Raw genomic sequence first — 22524 nt, forward strand, 5'->3', positions numbered from 1 at the left:
AATTCTGGTAGTTATAATCTCCTGTAAAAGTGTTGTCTGTGTTGTCGGTAATCATTTTTTTAACATATCAGACCGTTATGGTTTTAGTGATGTCCAGACACAGGAATGGAAGATGATATCTGGTGATATCTCTGTTCTCCCTGTGCGTGTATCACAACCACCGTTTCTCACATATTTATCTATACACAGCTCATAAAAAGAGACCTCTTAGTAAATTATGTTTTAATATTTACTCTAGTTTCTGTTGAAATTATTGAGAAAACTGCTCTTACAGGCCCCAACGGCTTTCCTGTATAGCCAGTTTTATAGTACAAGGTTCATAACTTGACTGTTAACGTTGTTGTGACATGTTTTTTTAACCTTTAGTATTCATATGGTATATTCTTCAGACAGACATGTTTTTTAACCTTTAGTATTCATATGGTATATTCTTCAGACAGACATGTTTTTTAACCTTTAGTATTCATATTGTATATTCTTCAGACAGACATGTTTTTTAACCTTTAGTATTCATATTGTATATTCTTCAGACAGACATGTTTTTTAACCTTTAGTATTCATATTGTATAATCTTCAGACAGATATTCTCTGTGCAGCTCTGTTGATAGCTGTCAATATTTAACTAATTGTTTTTCATTTACTCAAACAAACAAATATTGACTGTATTGCGTCATTGCAAATCATTGCTGTGCTTACAAATCTTATTTGAAATTCTTTAAAAACACTTTTCAAAATGTACAGTATATGTTGGAGTGGGGTGAAATAACAGACGACTTTTCAAGTTTTATTAGATCAAATTTGTTCTAGTTTATTCTTATTGAAAGTTCTGAAATAAATCAAAGCCATTATTTGTTTATTGAAATTGTTTCATTTAACGATCCCACCATATTTACACCATCTTTTCCTCTCTTTTCCTCAGTTTCCTCATTGTTGTTATATTGTTTTGTTTCATCTGCAATCTTTTACAATGTAATTGCAAAAAGATGACTATACCATGTCTGTCTCAAATGGAAAGAGGAGTGAAAGCGTAAAGTCATGGCATTCCTTGAATGAATTGACCGTTGGACTTGCGATGATTTCACTCTCACATGATATGAGAGAGTAGATTCATTTCCCTCTTCTTGTCAGTCAGTCAGGTTAGCCATTTATGATAACTTCACAGATACATTTAAGTCAATGCCCTTTTAACCTCACTTAGAGAAAAATGGCAAACAATTACAGCACTGGGAAAGAGACATTTAAAAGCAAATGTTTAAGCACGTGTTGTTGGACTATTCTCAACTTGTAAAGATCCATTTCTCTGTTGTTCAGTCCGTTCACATGTCAATGTATCAGAAAGCTGTTGTATAAATCTTATTGGCACTAGAATAGCCTAAACTGTGTGGCTCAGAGTCAGACAGACAGTTTTGCCCAGTAGATTTGAGGATGTGCCCTTTTCATTTGAGTCCATCTGAACATCTGCTGAACAATGGGCAGCTATTGAGCACAGAGGAGGAACCTCTGGCACACAACTTTAAAATAACCATAATATGCTGTAAATTCCCCTATCACAAGTCATAGCTTGACCTTTTATGAGACACAGTATCATTTCTCACCAACACAATTTATATTCCCTGGACCTTTAGGTCATTTTGAAAACATATATTTAATCAATATTCGAAATTATAAGAAAATACAAGTTTTTGGTCAAGATGTCAGGTATGAAACCCAGTTGAAAGGAGATGTAAATCAAATCAAACTTTATTTGTCACATGCGCCGAATACAACAGTGACTGTGAAATGCTGACTTACAAGCCCTTAACCAACAATACAGTTCAAGAAAGAGTTAAAAAAATATTTACCAAATAAACTAAAGTGAAAAATGATCGAAAGTAACAAAATAAAATATCAATAACGAGGCTATATACCAGGATTACCGGTACCGAGTCGATGTGCGGGGGTACAGGTTAGTCAAGGTAATTTGTACATGTAGGTAGGGGTAAAGTGACTTGCATAGATAATAAACAGAGAGTAGCAGCAGTGTAAAAACAAATGGTGGGGTGTCAATGTAAATAGTCCGGGTGGCCATTTGATTAGTTGTTCAGCAGTCTTATGGCTTAGGGGTAGAAGCTGTTAAGGAGCCTTTTGGTCCGAGACTTGGTGCTCCGGTACCGCTTGCCGTGCGGGAGCAGAGAGAACAGTCTATGACGGGTGACTGGAGTCTTTAACAATATTTTGGGCCTTCCTCTGACACCGCCTAGTATATAGGTCCTGGATGGCAGGAAGCTTGGCCGCAGTGATGTACTGGGCCGTACGCACTACCCTCTGTAGCTGAGCAGTTGCCATACCAGGCGGTGATACAATCGGTCAGGATGCTCTCGATGGTGCAGCTGTAGAAATTTTGGAGGATCTGCCCATGCCAAATCTTTTCAGTCTCCTGAGGGGGAAAATGTGTTGTCATGCCTTCTTCATGACTGTGTTGGTGTGTTTAGACCATGATAGTTAGTTGGTGATGTGAACACCAAGTAACTTCAAATTCTCAACCCGCTCCACTACCTCCCCGTCGATGTGAATCGGGGCTTGTTTGGCCCACCTTTTCCTGTAGTCCACGATCAGCTCCTTTGTCTTGCTCACATTGAGGTAGAGGTTGTTGTCCTGGCACCACACTGCCAGGTCTCTGACCTCTTCCCAATAGGCTGTCTCATCGTTTTCGGTAATCAGGTAATCAGACACTGTTGTGTCGTCAGCAAACTTAATGATTGTGTTGGAGTCGTGTTTGGCCACGCAGTCGTGGGTGAACAGGGAATACAGGAGGGGAATAAGCGCACACCCCTGAGGGGCCCAAGTGTTGAGGATCAGTGTGGCAGATGTGTTGTTGCCTACCCTTACCACCTGGGGGCGGCCTGTCAGGAAGTCCAGGATCCAGTTGCAGAGGGAGGTGTTTAGTCCCAGGGTCCTTAGTGATGAGCTTTGTGGGCACTATGGCGTTGAACGCTGAGCTGTAGTCAATGAACAGCATTCTCACATAAGTGTTCCTTTTGTCCAGGTGGGAAATGGCTGTGTGAAGTGTGATTGAGATTGAGTCATCTGTGGATGTGTTGGGGCAATATTCAAATTGGAGTGGGTCTAGGGTATCCAGGATGATGCTGGTGAAGTGAGACATGACCAGCCTTTCAAAGCACTTCATGCTACCGACGTGAATGCTACGGGGCGGTAATCATTTAGACAGGTTACCTTCGCTACCTTGGGCACAGGGACCATGATGGTCTGCTTGAAACACGTAGGTAATACAGACTCGGTCAGGGAGAGGTTGAAAATGTCAGTGAAGACACTTGCCAGTTGGTCCGCGTATACTTTGAGTACACGTCCTGGTAATCCGTCTGGGCCCGCGGCTTTGTGAATGTTGGCCATTATCACACAGTCGTTTGGAACAGCTGGTGATCTGATGCATGCTTCAGTGCTGCTTGCCTCGATGCGGGCATAAAAGGCATTTCGCTCGTCTGGTATGCTCGCGTCACCGAGTAGCTCACGGTTGGGTTTCCCTTTGTAGTCCGTAATAGTTTTCAAGCCTTTACACATCTGTCGAGCGTGTAGTAGGATTAAATCTTAATCCTATATTGAAGCTTTGCCTGTTTGATGGTTCGTCTGAGGGCATAGCGGATTAGTGTCCCGCTCCTTGAAAGCAGCAGCTCTAGACTTTAGCTCGATGCAGATGTTGCCTGTAATCCCTGGCTTCTGGTTGGGATATGTATGTACGGTGACTGTGGAGACGACGTCGTCGATGCACTTATTGATGAAGCCAGTGACTGAGGTGGTATACTCCTCAAAGCCATTGGATGAAGCCTGGGAACATATTCAAATCAAATCAAATTTTAGTGGACTCATACACGTGATTAGCCGATGTTATTGCGAGTGCAGCAAAATACTTGTGCTTCCAGCTCCGACAGTGCAGTAATATCTGACAAGCAATATCTAACCAATTACACAACACATACCCAATACACACAAATCTAAGTAGGAATGAATTAAGACTATATACATATGGACGAGCTATGTCAGAGCGGAATGGACTAAAGTACAGTATACAGTTGAAGTCGGAAGTTTACATACACCTTAGCCAATACATTTAAACTCAGTGTTTCACAATTCCTGACATTTATTCCTAGTAAAAATTCCTGTCTTAGGTCAGTTAGGATCACCACTTTATTTTAAGAATGTGAAATGTCAGAATAATAGTAGAGAGTGATTTATTACAGCTTTTATTTCTTTCATCACATTCCCAGTGGGTCAGAAGTTTACATACACTCAATTAGTATTTGGTAGTATTGCCTTTCAATTGTTTAACTTGGGTCAAATGTTTTGGGTAGCCTTCCACAAGCTTCCAACAATGAGTTGGGTGAATTTTGGCCCATTCCTCCTGACAGAGCTGGTGTAACTGAGTCAGGTTTGTAGGCCCCCTTGCTCACTCACGCTTTTTCAGTTCCGCCCACAAATTTTCTAAGGGATTGAGGTCAGGGTTTTATGATGGCCACTCCAATACCTTGACTTTGTTGTCCTTAAGCCATTTTGCCACAACTTTGGAAGTATGCTTGGGGTCATTCTCCATTTGGAAGACACATTTGCGACCAAGCTTGAACTTCCTGACTGATGTCTTGAGATGTTGCTTCAATATATCCACCTAATTTTCCTGCCTCATGATGCCATCGATTTTGTGAAGTGCACCAGTCCCTCCTGCGGCAAAGCACCCCCACAACATGACGCTGCCACCCCTGTGCTTCACGGTTGGGATGGTGTTCTTCGGCTTGCAAGCCTCCCCTTTTTCCTCCAAACATAACAATGGTCATTATGGCAAAACAGTTCTATTTTTGTTTCATCAGACCAGAGGACATTTCTCCAAAAAGTACAATCTTTGTCCCCATGTGCAGTTGCAAACCGTAGTCTGGGTTTTTTAAGGTGGTTTTGGAGCAGTGGTTTCTTCCTTGCTGAGCAGCCTTTCAGGTTATGTCGATATAGGACTCGTTTTACTGTGGATGTAGATACTTTTGTACCTGTCTCCTCCAGCTTCTTCACAAGGTCCTTTGCTGTTGTTCTGGGATTGATTTGCACTTTTCGCACCAAAGTACGTTCTTCTCTAGGAGACAGAATGCGTCTCCTTCCTGAGCGGTATGACGGCTGTGTGGTCCCATGGTGTTTACTATTGTTTGTACAGATGAACGTGGTACCTTCAGGCATTTGGAAATTGCTCCCAAGGATGAACCAGACTTGTGGAGGTCTACAATTTTTGTCTGAGGTCTTTAAAAAAAAAATTCCCATGATGTCAAGCAAAGAGGCACTGAGTTTGAAGGTAGGCCTTGAAATACATCCACAGGTACACCTCCGATTGACTCAAATTTAGTCAATTAGCCTATCAGAAGCTTCTAAAGCCATGACATAATTTTCTGGAATTTTTCAAGCTGTTTAAAGGCACAGTCAACTTAGTGTATGTAAACTTCTGGCCCACTGGAATTGTGATACAGTGAATTACATGTGAAATAATCTGTCTGTAATCCGTTGTTGGAAAAATTACTTGTGTCATGCACAAAGTAGATGTCCTAACCGACTTGCCAAAACTATAGTTTGTTAACAACTAATTTGTGGAGTAGTTGAAAAACAAGTTTTAATGACTCCAACCTAAGTGTGTAAACTTCTGACTTCAACTGTACATGAGTATTGCAAGATATGTAAACATTATTAAGTGAATGAGATACCACAGAATAGTATAGAAAACAGTATATACATATGAGATGAGTAATTCCAGATATGTAAACATTAAGTGACTAAGATACTGTAGAATAGTATATCAAATCAAATCAAATGTATTTATGTAGCCCTTCGTACATCAGCTGATATCTCAAAGTGCTATACAGAAACCCAGCCTAAAACCCATAACAGCAAGCAATGCAGGTGTAGAAGCACGGTGGCTAGGAAAAACTCCCTAGAAAGGCCAAAACCTAGGAAGAAACCTAGAGAGGAACCAGGCTATGTGGGGTGGCCAGTCCTCTTCTGGCTGTGCCGGGTGGAGATTATAACAGAACATGGCCAAGATGTTCAAATGTTCATAAATGACCAGCATGGTCAAATAATAATAATCACAGGCAGAACAGTTGAAACTGGAGCAGCAGCACGGTCAGGTGGACTGGGGACAGCAAGGAGTCATCATGTCAGGTAGTCCTGAGGCATGGTCCGAGGGCTCAGGTCCTCCGAGAGAGAGAGAGAAAGAAAGAGAGAAAGAGAAAATTAGAGAGAGCATACTTAAAATTCACACAGGACACTGGATAGGACAGGAGAAGTACTCCAGATATAACAAACTGACCCTAGCCCCCCGACACATAAACTACTGCAGCATAAATACTGGAGGCTGAGACAGGAGGGGTCAGGAGACACTGTGGCCCCATCCGATGACACCCCCGGACAGGGCCAAACAGGAAGGATATAACCCCACCCACTTTGCCAAAGCACAGCCCCCACACCACTAGAGGAATATCCTCAACCACCAACTTACCGTCCTGAGACGAGGCCGAGTATAGCCCACAAAGATCTCCGCCACGGCACAACCCAAGGGGGGGCGCCAACCCAGACAGGAAGATCACATCAGTGACTCAACCCTCTCAAGTGACGCACCCGTCCTAGGGACGGTATGAAAGAGCCCTAGTAAGCCAGTGACTCAGCCCCTGTAATAGGGTTAGAGGCAGAGAATCCCAATGGAAAGAGGGGAACCGGCCAGGTAGAGACAGCAAGGGCGGTTCGTTGCTCCAGAGCCTTTCCGTTCACCTTCACACTCCTGGGCCAGACTACACTCAATCATATGACCCACTGAAGAGATGAGTCTTCAGTAAAGACTTAAAAGTTGAGACCGAGTTTGCGTCTCTCACATGGGTAGGCAGACCATTCCATAAAAATGGAGCTCTATAGGAGAAAGCCCTGCCTCCAGCTGTTTTCTTAGAAATTCTAGGGACAATTAGGAGGCCTGCGTCTTGTGACCGTAGCGTACGTGTAGGTATGTACGGCAGGACCATATCAGAGAGATACGTAGGAGCAAGCCCATGTAATGCTTTGTAGGTTAGCAGTAAAACCTTGAAATCAGCCCTTGCCTTGACAGGAAGCCAGTGTAGGGAGGCTAGCACTGGAGTAATATGATCAAATTTTTGGTTCTAGTCAGGATTCTAGCAGCCGTACTTAGCACTAACTGACGTTTATTTAGTGCTTTATCCGGGTAGCCGGAAAGTAGAGCATTGCAGTAGTCTAACCTAGAAGTGACAAAAGCATGGATTCATTTTTCTGCATCATTTTTGGACAGAAAGTTTCTGATTTTTGCAATGTTACGTAGATGGAAAAAAGCTGTCATATGTTCTTCAAAAGAGAGATCAGGGTCCAGAGTAACGCCGAGGTCCTTCACAGTTTTATTTGAGACGACTGTACAACCATTAAGATTAATTGTCAGATTCAACAGAAGATCTCTTTGTTTCTTGGGACCTAGAACAAGCATATCTGTTTTGTCCGAGTTTAAAAGTAGAAAGTTTGCAGCCATCCACTTTCTTATGTCTGAAACACATGCTTCTAGCGAGGGAAATTTTGGGGCTTCACCATGTTTCATTGAAATGTACAGCTGTGTGTCATCCGCATAGCAGTGAAAGTTAACATTATGTTTTCGAATGACATCCCCAAGAGGTAAAATATATAGTGAAAACAATAGTGGTCCTAAATCGGAACCTTGAGGAACACCGAAATTTACAGTTGATTTGTCAGAGGACAAACCATTCACAGAGACAAACTGATATCTTTCCGACAGTTAAGATCTAAACCAGGCCAGAACCTTTCCGTGTAGACCAATTTGAGTTTCCAATCTCTCCAAAAGAATATGGTGATCGATGGTATCAAAAGCAGCACTAAGGTCTAGAAGCACGAGGACAGATGCAGAGCCTCGGTCTGATGCCATTTACCACCTTCAAGAGTGCAGTCTCAGTGCTATGATGGGGTCTAAAACCAGACTGAAGCATTTCGTATACATTGTTTCTTTACTTTTATATAGAATACAGTATATACATATGAGATGAGTAATGCAAGATATGTCTTCCAGTCTGTGCTAACAAAACAGTCCTGTAGCGTAGCATCCGTGTCATCTGGCCACTTCTCTATTGAGCAAGTCACTGGTACTTCCTGCCAGTGGTGGAAAAATAACAAATTTGTCATACTTGAGTAAAAGTAAAGATACATTTAATAGGAAATGACTCAAGTAAAAGTGAAAGTCACCCAGTAAAATACTACTTGAGTAAAAAAAGTTTACGTTTTTGGTTTTAAATGTACTTAAGTATCAAAAGCAAATGGAACTTCTAAAATGTACTTAAGTATCAAAAGTAAAAGTATAAACCATTTCAAATTCCGTATATAAGCGCATATATATATTTTTTTGAAGGATAGCCAGGGGCACATTCCAACACAGACATAATTTACAAACAAATAATTTATGTTTAGTGAGTCTGCCAGATCAGAGGCAATAGGGATGACCAGGGATGTTCTCTTGATAAGTGTGTGAATTGGACAATTTTCCTATCAAAATGTAATGAGTACTTTTGGGTGTCAGGGAAAATGTATGGAGTAAAAAGTACATTATTTTCTTTAGGAATGTAGTGAAGTAAAAGTTGGCAAAAATATAAATAGTAAAGTACAGATGTCCCAAAAACTACTTAAGTAGTACTTTAAAGTATTTTTACTTAAGTACTTTACACCATTGCTTCCTGCTTTAGTTTTTCCTTTAAGCAGGATTTCTGAGGATAGAATCATGGTCAGATTTGCCAAATGGTGGGAGAGGTTTGTACATGTCTCTGTGTGTGGAGTAAAGGTGGTCTAGATTTTTTCCCCTCTGGTTGCACATGACATGCTGGCAGAAATGTGGTAAAACTGATTTGAGTTTGCCTGCATTAAAGTCCCCGGCCACTAGGAGCGCCGCTTCTGGATGAGTATTTTCTTGTTTGCTTTTGGATATATAGCTGGTTGAGTGCGGTCTTAGTGCCAGCGACGATTTGTGATGGTAAATAGGCCGCTACGAATAATATAGATGAGAACTCTCTTGGTAGATAGTGCGGTCTACAGCTTATCATAAGCTACTCTGCCTCAGGCGAGCAATACCTCGAGACTTCTTTAATATTAGACATTGCACACCAGCTGTTATTGACAAATAGACACACACCCCCGCCCCTCGTCTTACCAGACGTAGCTTCTCTGTCCTGCCGGTGCATGGAAAATCCCGCCAGCTCTATATTATCCGTGTCGTTGTTCATCCAAAATTCGGTGAAACATAAGATATCGCAGTTTTTAATGCCCTGTTGGTAGGATAGTCTTGATCGTATATCATCCATTTTGCTTTCAGAACTTGCTCTTGGCATACAACACATCTCAATATTTTTTTAATATATTGTTAAATCATAATAGAAAGCTTTTATATGATGTGGTGGTCCTGATAAGACTGAAGCCACCGGTATATTATATTTGATGACTTATGATGATGTCTCCTCATCAAAAGAGAATGCTTTTCCTGTCATGGTTGTCATGGTGGATCAGAATGTGCCCCTCTCTCATCTCATTTAGCTTTTGATTGAAGTCTAGAGCAATCATAAATAAAGACCAACATTTTTGATCTCTTGGTAAGAGTGCCAGCACACCACAACCATAAATAATCTTTCATCACATCCTATCCCTGTTTAGTGTTGCCAAACCATTCATATAAGAATCACAGTGGATAGAGCTTATCATGCTACTTCCTGTATGATATGATGTCCCACAGCTGCTTGGCACACCAGACTCATCATGACACCCCCCAAGTCACAATGACTCTGCTGGTGTAATCAGATCATCAGCACGTTTCTTTGTTACCATCCCCCTTTACTTCCCTCTCTTGTTATCTCTGATAAAAGACTAGTCAGTGTGGTTGGGATTCCAGAGGAAAACACACATCATTGTAAGTTATTTATTGGAACTGGAGAGGTTGTATGGTTTCCTGTGTTAATCATGCTTGATGAGCGTCAGTAATGAGAGCTCAGTGATTAGATACTGTATTAATTCCACCCCAGCCCCAGCCTAAAGGGATGTTTGATGTCTGCAGTAATAATGATAATAACTTTATTTGTATAAAGCTTTTCAATATAAGTAACAAAGTGCTTCAACATCAAAATAAAAGTACTATCAAAGACAGGAGGAAGGGGAAATGGAGAGGAAAGAGAAGAAGCAGCCTGATCTCCAGCCTAGAATGGTCCACAGCGCCCTGCCAGAGGATCTCCGGCTGCGTCCTGGCTCGTAGGGAGATAAAGGATCTGAGATATAGGACGGGGCTAAACCAAGCCTAGGCTTAAACGTCATTCATAAAATGTTTTTTAAAAGTGACTTGTAGCCAGTGTGGAGAAGCTGAAATAGGTGTCATGGTTACATTTTCGGGTGCCTGTTAAAAGCCGAGCTGCAGCATTTTGAACTAACTGTAGGTGGGGTGGTTTCTGATTGAGGCGTGTATACAAAGAATTACAGTAATATAGGCGCTAGGAAATAAAGCATATATAACTTTCTCTAGATCAGTGACTGAAGTAAAATATTTGACTTTTGCTATATTTCTTAGATGATAAAAGCAGGACTGGACAACCTTTTTCACATGCAGCTCGAGGTTTAGGTCAGGGTCAAAGAAAACGCCAAGGCTTATGAACATAAGCTTTACTTTGGTGGACAGATTACCAAGGTTATCTACAATCTGGGTTCTAGCAAGGTGGGGGCCAAATAAAACATGGAAACCTCTGATTTCCTATCATTGAGCTGGAGAAATGTGTTACACATCCAACATTTGATCTCAGCAAGACACGTGTGAAGGGTAGCTTGGTCCCTGGGTCTGATTGGTAAATAGAGCTGTGTGTCATCTGCCTAGCAGTACGGCTGTGCATTTAAGCTGGAGTAGTGGTGAGACTGGTGGGTTATGCCAGCTATTCAACACAACAGCCAGATCACATGAGATGACATGTGGGAATGAAAGGGTTCTTGATGATGATGATTATATTGTATAGTTTCAGACACTGATTCAGTGCAAGACTACGGCATTTCTGGTCTAAGTCTGAGTTGTCCATACGGTTTGAGTCATTGTGGCTATGTCCTTCAGAAAGCTTATGTGGTTCACTTCACAGCAAAAAAAACATTGGTCCATGTTGTGTGGGGGTGTGTGTGTGTGTGTGTGTGTGTGTGTGTGTGTGTGTGTGTGTGTGTGTGTGTGGGTGTGGGTGGGGTGGGTGTTATTTCGTAGCATTTTTACCCACTTACTGTAACTATACTGTACTTACTAATTTTAGATCTTGAAAGCAGCATGGGAATTCCATGGATGATAATCAATCACTTTGATTGAAGCCCATCTACCGCGGTCAATCAGCCACTGTAACATGTAGTGTATTGTAATTCAGTAATCCCTCAGATTGTGTGTCAATGGAGGGGATTATTGGTGAGAGGTCCATTGAGATGCAGGGACTGGGGCTGGTGTGGAGAAAAACCAGGCTGACTGAGGGTCTCCCTATGAATGGCAGGGATAGAGAATGGGGGAAAAGGGATCTTCTCCATGAGAAGGTATTCATTTCCATGTGAGTCCATCTCTTAGTGTGGAGCACATTATCAGCACAATGTCCATGCAGATGGCCTTTCCTGCTCCTTGACTCCCTGCCTCCCAGACCAACTAACACTAAGCTTAACCCTGTGAGCCTTTTTTAAAATTGAACTTTTATTTAATCAGGGGAACCCATTGAGACCAGGGTGCACTGAGCCCTGCTCATAGGGAGGGCTTGGAGGATGCAGAGGGAGAGTGAGAGAGAGAGCGAGAGAGAGTGATGTGTACCTGGGCTAATTGTGTTTGTATCAGTAACTGACCAGTTATAAAGATCTGACAGAGAATTATCCAAATTTCCTCAGAAATTCTATCAGGAATTTACCAGATACTAAGTAAGTGTTCTAATTGAAGGTGAACTTCAGGCCTAGGCGATTAATTAAATGTAGGTCAAGTTTGGATGATTATGGTGACTCCTCACCTCTCACAAGATTTTTTTAGCAATACCAAAATCAAATCAAAGATATGTTGTTAGTTGTTAGTCACTGTCTGCTGAGAACGAAGGCTGGGAGGGACGGATCACCTGAAAAGCCCTCATAAAGATGGCATTTATCAAGCCTATAGTGGCAGGCCGGGCCAGGCCTCTCTAGGGGGAAACACAGTCGGATCTCTCATTTAGGAGGACAGGAGAGAGGGGTCAGAGTGGAGGAGAGAGTGATGGAGGGTCAGATTGGGGTTGACGGTTTTTATAACAGTCGTTAAGTTTAATGCAAGTCACAACGGGGAGCCTCTTTACTCATCTCCTCTTCTTATGATTACAGCCATTGGCGCCCTCAAAAAATAGATTTCTCTCAATCGGAGAGGGTTTGAGAAATACATAAGGACTTGGAGAGCTTGCGCGGTCTGTCCAGAATCCAGGTGGTCTTCACTAAGTACATAAAATATTAGGACTTATTAAATGACAGTTATAAGTGATATTTGTATTTATTTATTTAACTTTTATTTAACCAGTAAAGACACTTGAGGTTAGAAAACCTCTTTTGCAAGGTCGACTTGGGAAGTATGATATAGGTGATATGTATACAGTACCAGTCAAAAGTTTGGACACGCCTACTCATTCCAGTACTTTTGTTTACTTTTACTACTTTTTACATTGTAGAATAATAGTGAAGACATCAAAACTATGAAATGACACATGGAATCATGTAGTAACCAAAAATGTGTTAAACAAATCAAAATATATTTTATATTTTCGATTCTTCAAAGTAGCCATTCTCCAAAGTAGCCTTGTAGAAATTAGTCAAAATAAAGAATAACCCTTGAATTAGTAGGTGTGCCCAAACTTTTGACTGGTACTGTATGTGGTCATTATCACATTGAAGGCCTGTGAAGGGGTTTTGTTCTCTGTGTTTTGTTCTCTGTGTGTGTTTAAGGTACAGATAAGTAAGAGTGGGGGAGATGGGGGTGAAGTAGGTGGTCAGATCAATGCACTGGGTCCGGTGTCATGTGTCCTTAAGTTTGGCGTGATCATCATTGTACGGCATACGGCCTGCTTTATTCATCCCTGATTCATTTGTTTTTGTCTCCTGTTCCCCCAAGTATTTGTCATTTGTACAACATCATTGATTAAATTAGCAACAAACAACAAATCTATTATGACTTGATATAACGACACAATTCCTGTCTGATTTTAGTCAACATGATGTGAGTGTTTTGGATAGGTTAGTATCAGCCTGTGGTCTGTTGTTGTGTACAGTGATGCTCTGTCTGTATGATGCTGATGATGCTATATGAAGTGCTGTATGAGCACCTCTCCCCAGAGATGGAGGACAAGTCATCAAAGAGCCGTCCAGTCCACCTCTGTTCACCCTGTGTCCTGAGTCACAGGCCTGCTTTACAGCGCTGTCTGTCTGTTACCAGAACACACGGCAGGGCAGGATGTTGCTCCAAGGCAACTCATTCAACATGAACACAAACAGAGCAGTGATATCAGAACAATGACAGTCAAGCTAATAAGTCAAAGGGTGTGTTTTAGTAGGGGTTTGTATCTAAATAGGGATTATTTACAGCTAATTTCTCCATACAAAGAGACTGAATAACAACTGTTTACTCTTGTACCTCTAACACCCTGTTATCAATTTGTGTTTGAAGAGATAGGTGATATACTTGATTAGACTTGTTTTAAATGATTGGAAGAATGTTTAACTTGATAGTACTAATAGGTGATTTTGCAATTATCAGAGCTTCACAAACATTTTTATCCATGGTCTTCATCTAATGGTGTTAAATAGTTTTTTTTTAAGGAACATGTGAGGTTATTTATATTGAGAATCAAAATGTAGTTCCTCTTTTTTCATGTTTTGATTGACCACACAGTGCCTTCAAAAAGTATTCATACACCTTGACTTATTCCACATGTTGTTGTGATTACATTTTTTCTCCCCCATCTACACACAATACCCAATAATGGAAAAGTGAAAACATGTTTCTAGAAATGTTTGCAAATTGATTGAAAATTAAATACAGAAGTATTCACACCCCTGAGTCATTCATGTTAGAATCACTTTTGGCAGCAATTACCACTGTGAGTGTTTCTGGGTAAGTCTCTAAGAGCTTTGCATACCTGGATTGTACATTCATTCTTCAAGCTCTGTCAAGTTGGTTGTTGATCATTGCTAGACAGCCATTTCCATGTCTTGTCATAGATTTGAAAGACGATTTAAGTCAAAACTGTAACTACGGCGCTCAGAAACATTCAGTGTCGTGTTGGTAAGCAACTCCAGTGTATATTTGACCTTAATTGTCCTTATAAAAGGTGAATTTGTCTCCCAGTGTCTGTTTGAAAGCAGACTGAACCAGGTTTTCCTCTAGGATTTTGCCTGTGCTCAGGTTTATTACGTTTCTTTTTATCCTAAAATACTCCCTAGTCCTTGCCGATGACAGGTATTCAAGCAGCCACCACCATGCTTGAAAAGATATAGTGGTACTCAGTGATGTGTTGTGTTGGATTTGCCCCAAACATATCTTTATTCAGGACAAAAATTACAGTTAATTTTTGTGCCACATTTTTTGCAGTTGCCTTATTGCAAACAGGATGCATTTGATTCTTTACAGGCTTCCTTCTTTCCACTCTGTTATTTAGGTTAGTATTGTGGAGTAACTACAATGTTGTTGATCCGTCCTCAGTTTTCTCCTATCACAGCCATTAAACTCTAACTGTTTTAAAGTCACCATTGACCTCATGGTGAAATCCTTAAACTGTTTCCTTCCTCTCCGACAACGGAGTTAGGAAGGATGCCTGTATCTCTGTAGTGACTGGCTGTATTGATACGTCATCCAAAGTGTAATTAATAACTTCACCATCCTCTAAGGGATATTCAGTGTCTGCTTTTAATTTTATTTTGGCCCATCTACCAATAGGTGCGCTTCTTTGTGAGGCATTGGAAAACCTCCATGGTCTTTGTGGTAGAATCTGTGTTTGAAATGAACAGCTCGAATGAGGGACCTTACAGATAATTGTATGTGTGGGGCACAGAGATGAGGTAGTCATTCAACAATCATGTTAAACACTATTATTATTAAACACAACTTCTGTGACTTGTTAAGCATATTTTTACTCCTGAACGTATTTACGCTTGCCATAACAAAGGGCTTGAATACTTATTGACTCAAAACATTTCAGCTTTTCACTTCTAATTTGTAAAAATATATATTTTTAACATAATTCCACTTTGACATTATAGGGTAGTGTGTGTAGCCAGTGACACACACTCTCAATGCAATCCATTTTAAATTGAGGCTGTAACACAACAAAATGTGGAAAAAGTCAAGGGTTCTGAATATTTTCTGAAGACACTGTAGATACTTTTTCATCTTTGGCAATAACAGTGGTTGTAAAGCAATAGACAATTGCTATTTTGTATCGTTGTGGTGTTAGGAAGGGGCAAGGTCAATAAAGTAGGTCATGAGCAGTACTTTCACTGGCTGTCTGTACATTAGACAGACAGACAGACGCATCCTGCCCAAAGCGTATGCACAACCTAGCCACAAACCTGAGACTATTACTGTGCTCAAAGGGGAGACCGAAAAACTCCTCATGATTCACCGCTGAACCACGTTCTCTCCCTTCTTCCGAGGTCTGACAATAAAAATATTAGAATTGAGTAAGAATAATATATTTATCTTAAATGGTTGCTATTTGTTAATGTGTTGTTATTTTTTATGCATGTAATGAAAGTAAGAACATATTGTACACCATTTTAGAGCGAAAGACTGTCTTGCAGCCTGTGGGTTTCTCCAGCTCCATAGTAATCTATGTGTTGATCTGTGGAATGTCAAAGGAGATGATCAACAAGGTGAATGTATTATATGAGCTGCACGTACACAGCCACCCATTATTCACTGCATACTCTATAAGCCACACATTCTGCATTGGTCAGTCATAGATTTGTTACTTACATAATTAGTTTGTTAACTGTTTTTTTTTTTGCAACAATAAATATAGCATGGGAGATATTCAACCTAGGTGGAGTCTCTCTGACTCAGTAGTGTGGCCATCGATACCTGGTTAAATAAAGGTGAAATAAAACTTTTATTTTTTTTAAATGGATCAATGGGATCAGATCTGCCCAGGCAGACTCTGGTTCTAGCTTTCTCCCATACCCCCTGCTCCCCTGCCTCCCTCCCCTCCTCTTGGCCTCTCCTGCGTTCCAACTGGGAATCCTGGCCAGGCTAGTCATGGCTGTCTCTATCCCTCTGAGTCAGTCAACCATGCCACTACCCACACCCTACCTCTGGAAAGGCCAGCACAGTCACTGAGTGACACAGACCTCTCACCTCATCACACCTCCTCAGCCACTCATAGGCCCAGACCCGGGTGGTTGTTGGGGGCTGTTTTATGGGACTATGTGAGGTGACAAGAATAAGAGTGCTATATATAATTGGTGCTGTTTGTTTCCTGGCAGTGGGCACCCCTGGGGGCAGACGGTGTGTTTAGCTGGCAGTCCCTCCCTGCAGACCCGTGCTGATAAGTCATTTCCAAAAAAGAAATGATCTCATCCCTTCTTCCCTCCCTCCCTTCATTGTTTAGTGCTCCCTCCTTTCTGTGAATTTGTCTGAGAGTATGTCTGTGAAAGAGATTGTGTGTGTGTGTGTGTGTGTGTGTGTGTGTGTGTGTGTGTGTGTGTGTGTGTGTGTGTGTGTGTGTGTGTGTGTGTGTGTGTGTGTGCCACAGATAGTTGAGAAGGAAGCAGGCAGAGTTGTGATAAACACACTGGCTGGGTAGGACTAGGGGGATCTTCATCCAGGAGTGGGCTCCATGCCTTAGTGATGAAGTCATTGGGAAAGAGCCTGATTCAACGGGACCAGATCAGACTGACACAGTGAGACATGGAGTCACACATACATTTTTTTTCACCGTAACTCAACATTTTTTTTTTACACTCTTCACAAATCATTATCAGGGATCATTGCTTCCCTACATGGGCCATTATTACATGCTGGCATGTGCACCTGTAGAGTCCTAGTTGTGCTGGAGAACCTGCCCTTTTGATTGGTGGTGTTTTTTTAAACAAATTACAAATGTGTTCTCTCTTTTTTCTCTTGTAACTGTAAATGCAACAAATTGTCTATCAAAGGAGATAATCTTGAAAAAAAGTTGCTGCATGAAGTCCCCTGCGAGCACGGTGGTGCGTTGCTGCATGAAGTCCCCTGCGAGCACGGTGGTGCGTTGCTGCATGAAGTCCCCTGCGAGCACGGTGGTGCGTTGCTGCATGAAGTCCCCTGCGAGCACGGTGGTGCGTTGCTGCATGAAGTCCCCTGCGAGCTCGGTGGTGCGTTGCTGCATGAAGACCCCACCGGCGCCAAGCAGAGAAATGAATACCGCCAGTAGAAGGTTACTTTGGAGTTGTTAGCGTTTGTTGTCTCATGGTCAGGCACAGGGGTGAAGGGGCCAACTGCAGAAAAGACTAGCTTGTTTTGACAGCATAGCCTAGCTAACTAGCTGATTCATCTAGTCTAGTAGTGGTTGTAGCAGAGATACTTAACTAACTCCCTTTCATCTCTGGTTCTCCCTGGCTTAGCCTACAATGTGTGATGAGTCCGTGTGTTTTTGTAGAAAATGAAGGCCTGTAATACACAACATGGACAATTTGGCTAGAGGAGCAGTAGAAAAATATGAGCACCTGCCCTGATTACATATGCCATTATTACCAGATAACAACAATTATACAGTTTGTGTTACATATTCAACAAACTGTACATTGAAATATTATAATTGTAAAATTAGACGGAAACCTTTTAGATGAGTGGTTTAATCATAGATTTTCATAGTTGTGACAAAGACTTCCAGGTTTCATTGTCTCAGGTCAGACAGACACAATACAATTAACACCAAGCCTGAGTTTCTGGCTGTATCTGGTTGTACTGGCAGAAGTGTTATGTTTGATGTGAACTTGGGCCCTGACGGTGTTGTGTTGAGTAACACTAACGGTTGCCTAAGCTCTTTGTTGTGATGTTGTAACCAGTTGGACCTGGCCAGGGGTTAGCTAGCTGTGCTCGCTGTCATGTGAGAATTGTTCTCTATCGCTGTCATGTCCTGCCCCTGGGTTGGGTGTGTGTGTGTGGGTATTTATGATTGTGCCACTAGTTTTCATGTGTGTATTGTGGCTGCTTGTGGTCGTGTGTGTGTGAGAGAGAGAGAAAGGTGTGTGTGTGTGTGTGTGTGTGTGTGTGTGTGTCAGGCAGCTTCACAAGGGGCCAGGGGTCATAGGTTACCTCTGAATCATGTTCTGTAGAATTTGGTTTCAAGGAAATGAACGCACCAAAAAAAAATGGGAATATAATATACGCGACAGAAGGAAATGATAGCTCATTAAAAAATGGCCCGTTGTTGACGGTCACAAATGAACTCTTTAATGTTTTGTCCTCTATGTAGGAGGAGGATGTATTGGTGGTGGTTTCGTTAAGGAAGCAAGTCTCCTTGTGAGATGTTAAGAACATGGCTCAGCACCTGAACATTCTACACCTCCCTGGTTATTAATCAATAAGTAGACATTTTCCTCCTTGATGTGACTTGGCTGTGAGTGGGTAGGTAAATAGACCTTCACAGCCAGACAGGGAGCTCAAATCACTGACAGGGGCGAAATGAAACCATGGTTATCTGATTTGGCACGACTCGTTTCTTACATATCATGATGCATTAGGTACTAGTAATTTCCATTCTTCTAAGTATGGCCTAGGCCCTATCTCTTACCTGTCCGTATGTGGATGTCCACAGGTCCCCCCAGTCAATCATGCTGGCAGGGCTTTAGTCACAGCCTCTCGTCTCCCCCATCATTAGACAGAACACTGTCGATTTGACCGTTTGACCGTCAGCGTATGGAGTGTGTGTGTGTATGTCTGTCACTGTGTGTGCATGCATGTTTGCTTCAGTTGTTGTATATTTCAGTGTGTGTGTCAGTGTGTGTGATGATACCTATACCTCCCATAGATCTGTCAGTCCTCAGTTCCCACCACTGACCTGAGATGTGAGCTCACAGGATGAGGAGAAATGAGACTCATCATCTGCTTGATAAGGTCATCCCTGCATGAATCTATGCATCACTTCATTTAAATGGATCAATACAGGCTTCATAAAGTTAACAAGAGAGTTAGTACACCCAAATGTGGCACAGCAGCTGATCTAGTATATCAATGTAAAAAGGAAGGTGATCTGTTAGGTCAGTGATGCATTACAAGTCTTCAAGTCAACCCCTGTGTCCTACCTGGCATCATCAAATAGTTGTTGCTCCCATGTTATGTCCAGAAAGTTTTTTTTAGCGTGGGCTCTGTAGTCCAAACATACCACCTCTTCTGGTCAATGACGCTATATATTTGCCCTCAATGTTGCATATTGATTAAATCTAACCTTAAATCTAACAGCAACAACATTGATTTATTTATCTTAGCTCTGAAGGCTTTTGGTAACTTTTGATCGCATATAATTGGGCTTTATTATGCATTTGTAGATTATTGTAGGACTTTATATGTAGCTTCAGTTTTAATCTTTTTGTCAGATGTATTTATGTAGGCTCTGGTATATTGTGAGTCACTGAATGAAGACCTGTCTGATCTAGTACATGTTTGAGTTTTCTTAATTCAGTAATAGTTAAAATTATCTGAAAGAATTTGGAGACAAAATGTATGCTACGTTTGGTGTTTGATGTTGACATATTTTTTTAACTGCACATTTGAATCGTTTTGTCCCCCCATCGGAAAAATTGCAATGTTTTCTCTCTCGTTGGATTAGATAATATTACTGCAATTTGGACTCCTTTCTTATGGTTTATTGAAAATAGAATTATCTCATTCAATGTGAAAAATTACATTTAGAATTAAATGTAGCATTTGTTCAGCAATAGTTAAATCAGTAGCATCTCTTCACCAACATGCAAAAACAAACTGATTTTAGAAATTGGTGAATATTTCATACACTGATGTGTAAAAATATATTTTATAGGGATTTTATAGAAACAAAATGTTCAGAAAAGTATTATTTTGCAAAAGTTCCAGATACTGTATCACAAAATCACAAAGATAGAGTCCTGAAGTACTAAAATCATGTTTTTGACCATTGGTTTTAGAGTTTTCTAAAGGTAGAAGGCAGTCAAGAAATAGACTACTATTGATTGTAGAATCTGTGGTTGATTTTATACTTTGCTTAGGTTAATTTCCTTAGTTATTTGTATTAGATTCATGCTTTTAATAGATTTAGGATTATAGAGTAAATGCATGACATGATTCAAATCTATCATTTAAATGTGTGATATGTTTTTGTTCCGTTGCTTGACACTTATGTCTGCTTGTTGTTCATTTAGAATCAATATGGATCAATTGTGACTGATTACGGGAACTAGATAAGCCATATTCCTCTTTAATAGGGAAATCCTCTTTTTATATTTGATTGTTAGGCTAATTCTAAAAGTGTCAATTTGGTTTTCTAGGGTTTTCTTGTTTGCATTGAATTATAATTATTCTCCACCCACACTGTTGCTCTAGTAAATATCTTTATGTTATAGTATTGTAAACCACATGATTTCAACAAACATGGTGGTTACAAGGTTTGTTCAGTAGCTGTTAAGCAAATAATAGGAATGTATTTTTTACTGAATAGCACTATTTTATTAGACTTTTACTGAAATACGGCTACTGCCACATTCTCCCGCTTATGATTAAAGAGCCAGCAAACTCAGGGTGTGGTTACAAAAATAACTGAAGAGAAAACATTTCATTTAAAAACTCACAGAGAGTAAATCACATTTTTTCATTTTTTTTAATCACAGATATTTGAATGCATACCTTCAGAAATTCTATATTTTCCAGATTCCACATACTCACATTGTCTGAATGTAACGTTTACAATTCCCCTTGAACAAAAATATATTACAATCACTGTCTGTGCCTCTTACAAAAATATATTACAATCACTGTCTGTGCCTCTTACAAAAATATATTACAATCACTGTCTGTGCCTCTTACAAAAATACAGCACAATATATGGTTTGAAAAATACTTACAGGTATATAGTACAACACAAGTCCAGAAGGTTCACAAAGCATTGGTCTGTAGAATGTTCTAGAAAGTTTGTGATAGTTCCAAAAGCTCAAAACAGGCAGTTTTATGTACGTAAAGACACACAGATACAGCCCTGAGGTATTAAAACATATTTGTGACTGTTAGGTTTGAGTTTGTGTCAACTTGTTAAGTTTTGGTGTCAGGCTCATGACTCAGTGTTGCTCATCGTACAGGACATGAATTGAGCCCGCCATTTCTCAAACCCTGACTTGCTCTCTTTGTTCTTGTCAGTTTATGTTTCAGTCAGTCGGAAATTGAATATCTGATCTGATTTTGAATTTATTTATTTGTCTTATTGTTGTACTATTTGTACTTATTGTTGTAGCATTTAGGAAGCGGTTTGGTTTCTATGTGTGTAAAAGGTGCTGTAGAATGTGTAGGATGAATGGTGGAGGGGATGAATCTTTAATCCACTCATCTTCCTCTGGATCTTCTTTTGTCCATTCTCTATTGGGTCAGGTGAGCATGATCCATCTCTAGGATTTTCTTTGTCACTTACAGTCTTTTTATTCTGTCTATTCATGACAAGGATATCCGTAACTCTGTGTTTGGTTAATTATTAAAATAAACTTAACTGTTGTAAACTCATGCAAATGAAAATGCTTGCTGTGACAACTCTTGTTTTCTCACACAATGAGTGGGAAGATTGTGTGTGTGTGTGTGTGTGTGTGAGAACACGCACACGTGTGTGTTCAGTGTGTGGGAAGTGCGTAAATTAAAGAGTTTGAAAGAGAAACTTATCGGTCCTATGAAGTCAACAGCCTTTGTGAACATACGGTTTGCACTTTGAGTTGTGTCTTGGAACATGGCATCCCCACACCACCGTTACAGATGTAGAATTTTCACCTTTATAATCAGGAGTTGGAATGCTTTTAACAATGTTGGTAATGGGTTATAATTGACAAAGTTGTGCCACTAAATAGTGTAAGGTCTTTAGTATGTATTTGTTTAGTGATTAATCACTAACTCCTGACTAGGGATGGGCCAGCATTCTCTCTCTCTCTCTGCCGCTCTCTCTATCTGTCTCTGTCTGTTCCTCTTCCTTCTTCTTTGTGTGTGTGTGTGTGTGTGTGTGTGTGTGTGTGTGTGTGTGTGTGTGTGTGTGTGTGTGTGTGTGTGTGTATGTGTGTGTGTGTGTGTGTGAGAGAGAGAGAGAGGTGGGGGGTGGTAGTGTGCTTGTAGTTGGTGGCTGAATCTTGTAAAGGGTTTTCCTAATATGGGCTGTCTTACAGCAGCCTCCTCATCCTATGGCTGGTAGAGGGCAGGGCCTTCCCCCTCTCTCAGCCAGTGATGACACAGGCACGACTCACTTCCTCATTAATTGGCTGGAACCA

At 40.8% G+C, this 22524-nt stretch overlaps 1 protein-coding gene across 5 annotated transcripts in view; it reads left to right on the forward strand.

Annotated features, from left to right (window-relative positions):
- Positions 1 to 22524, forward strand: part of LOC110533645 (vacuole membrane protein 1) — a 106835-nt gene that overhangs the window by 79340 nt on the left and 4971 nt on the right. The gene's annotated exons all lie outside the window — the stretch shown is intronic.

The sequence above is a fragment of the Oncorhynchus mykiss genome, chromosome 10, assembly GCF_057628025.1.
Source record: "Oncorhynchus mykiss isolate SJ-2025 chromosome 10, ASM5762802v1, whole genome shotgun sequence".
Classification (NCBI taxonomy): Eukaryota; Metazoa; Chordata; class Actinopteri; order Salmoniformes; family Salmonidae; genus Oncorhynchus; species Oncorhynchus mykiss.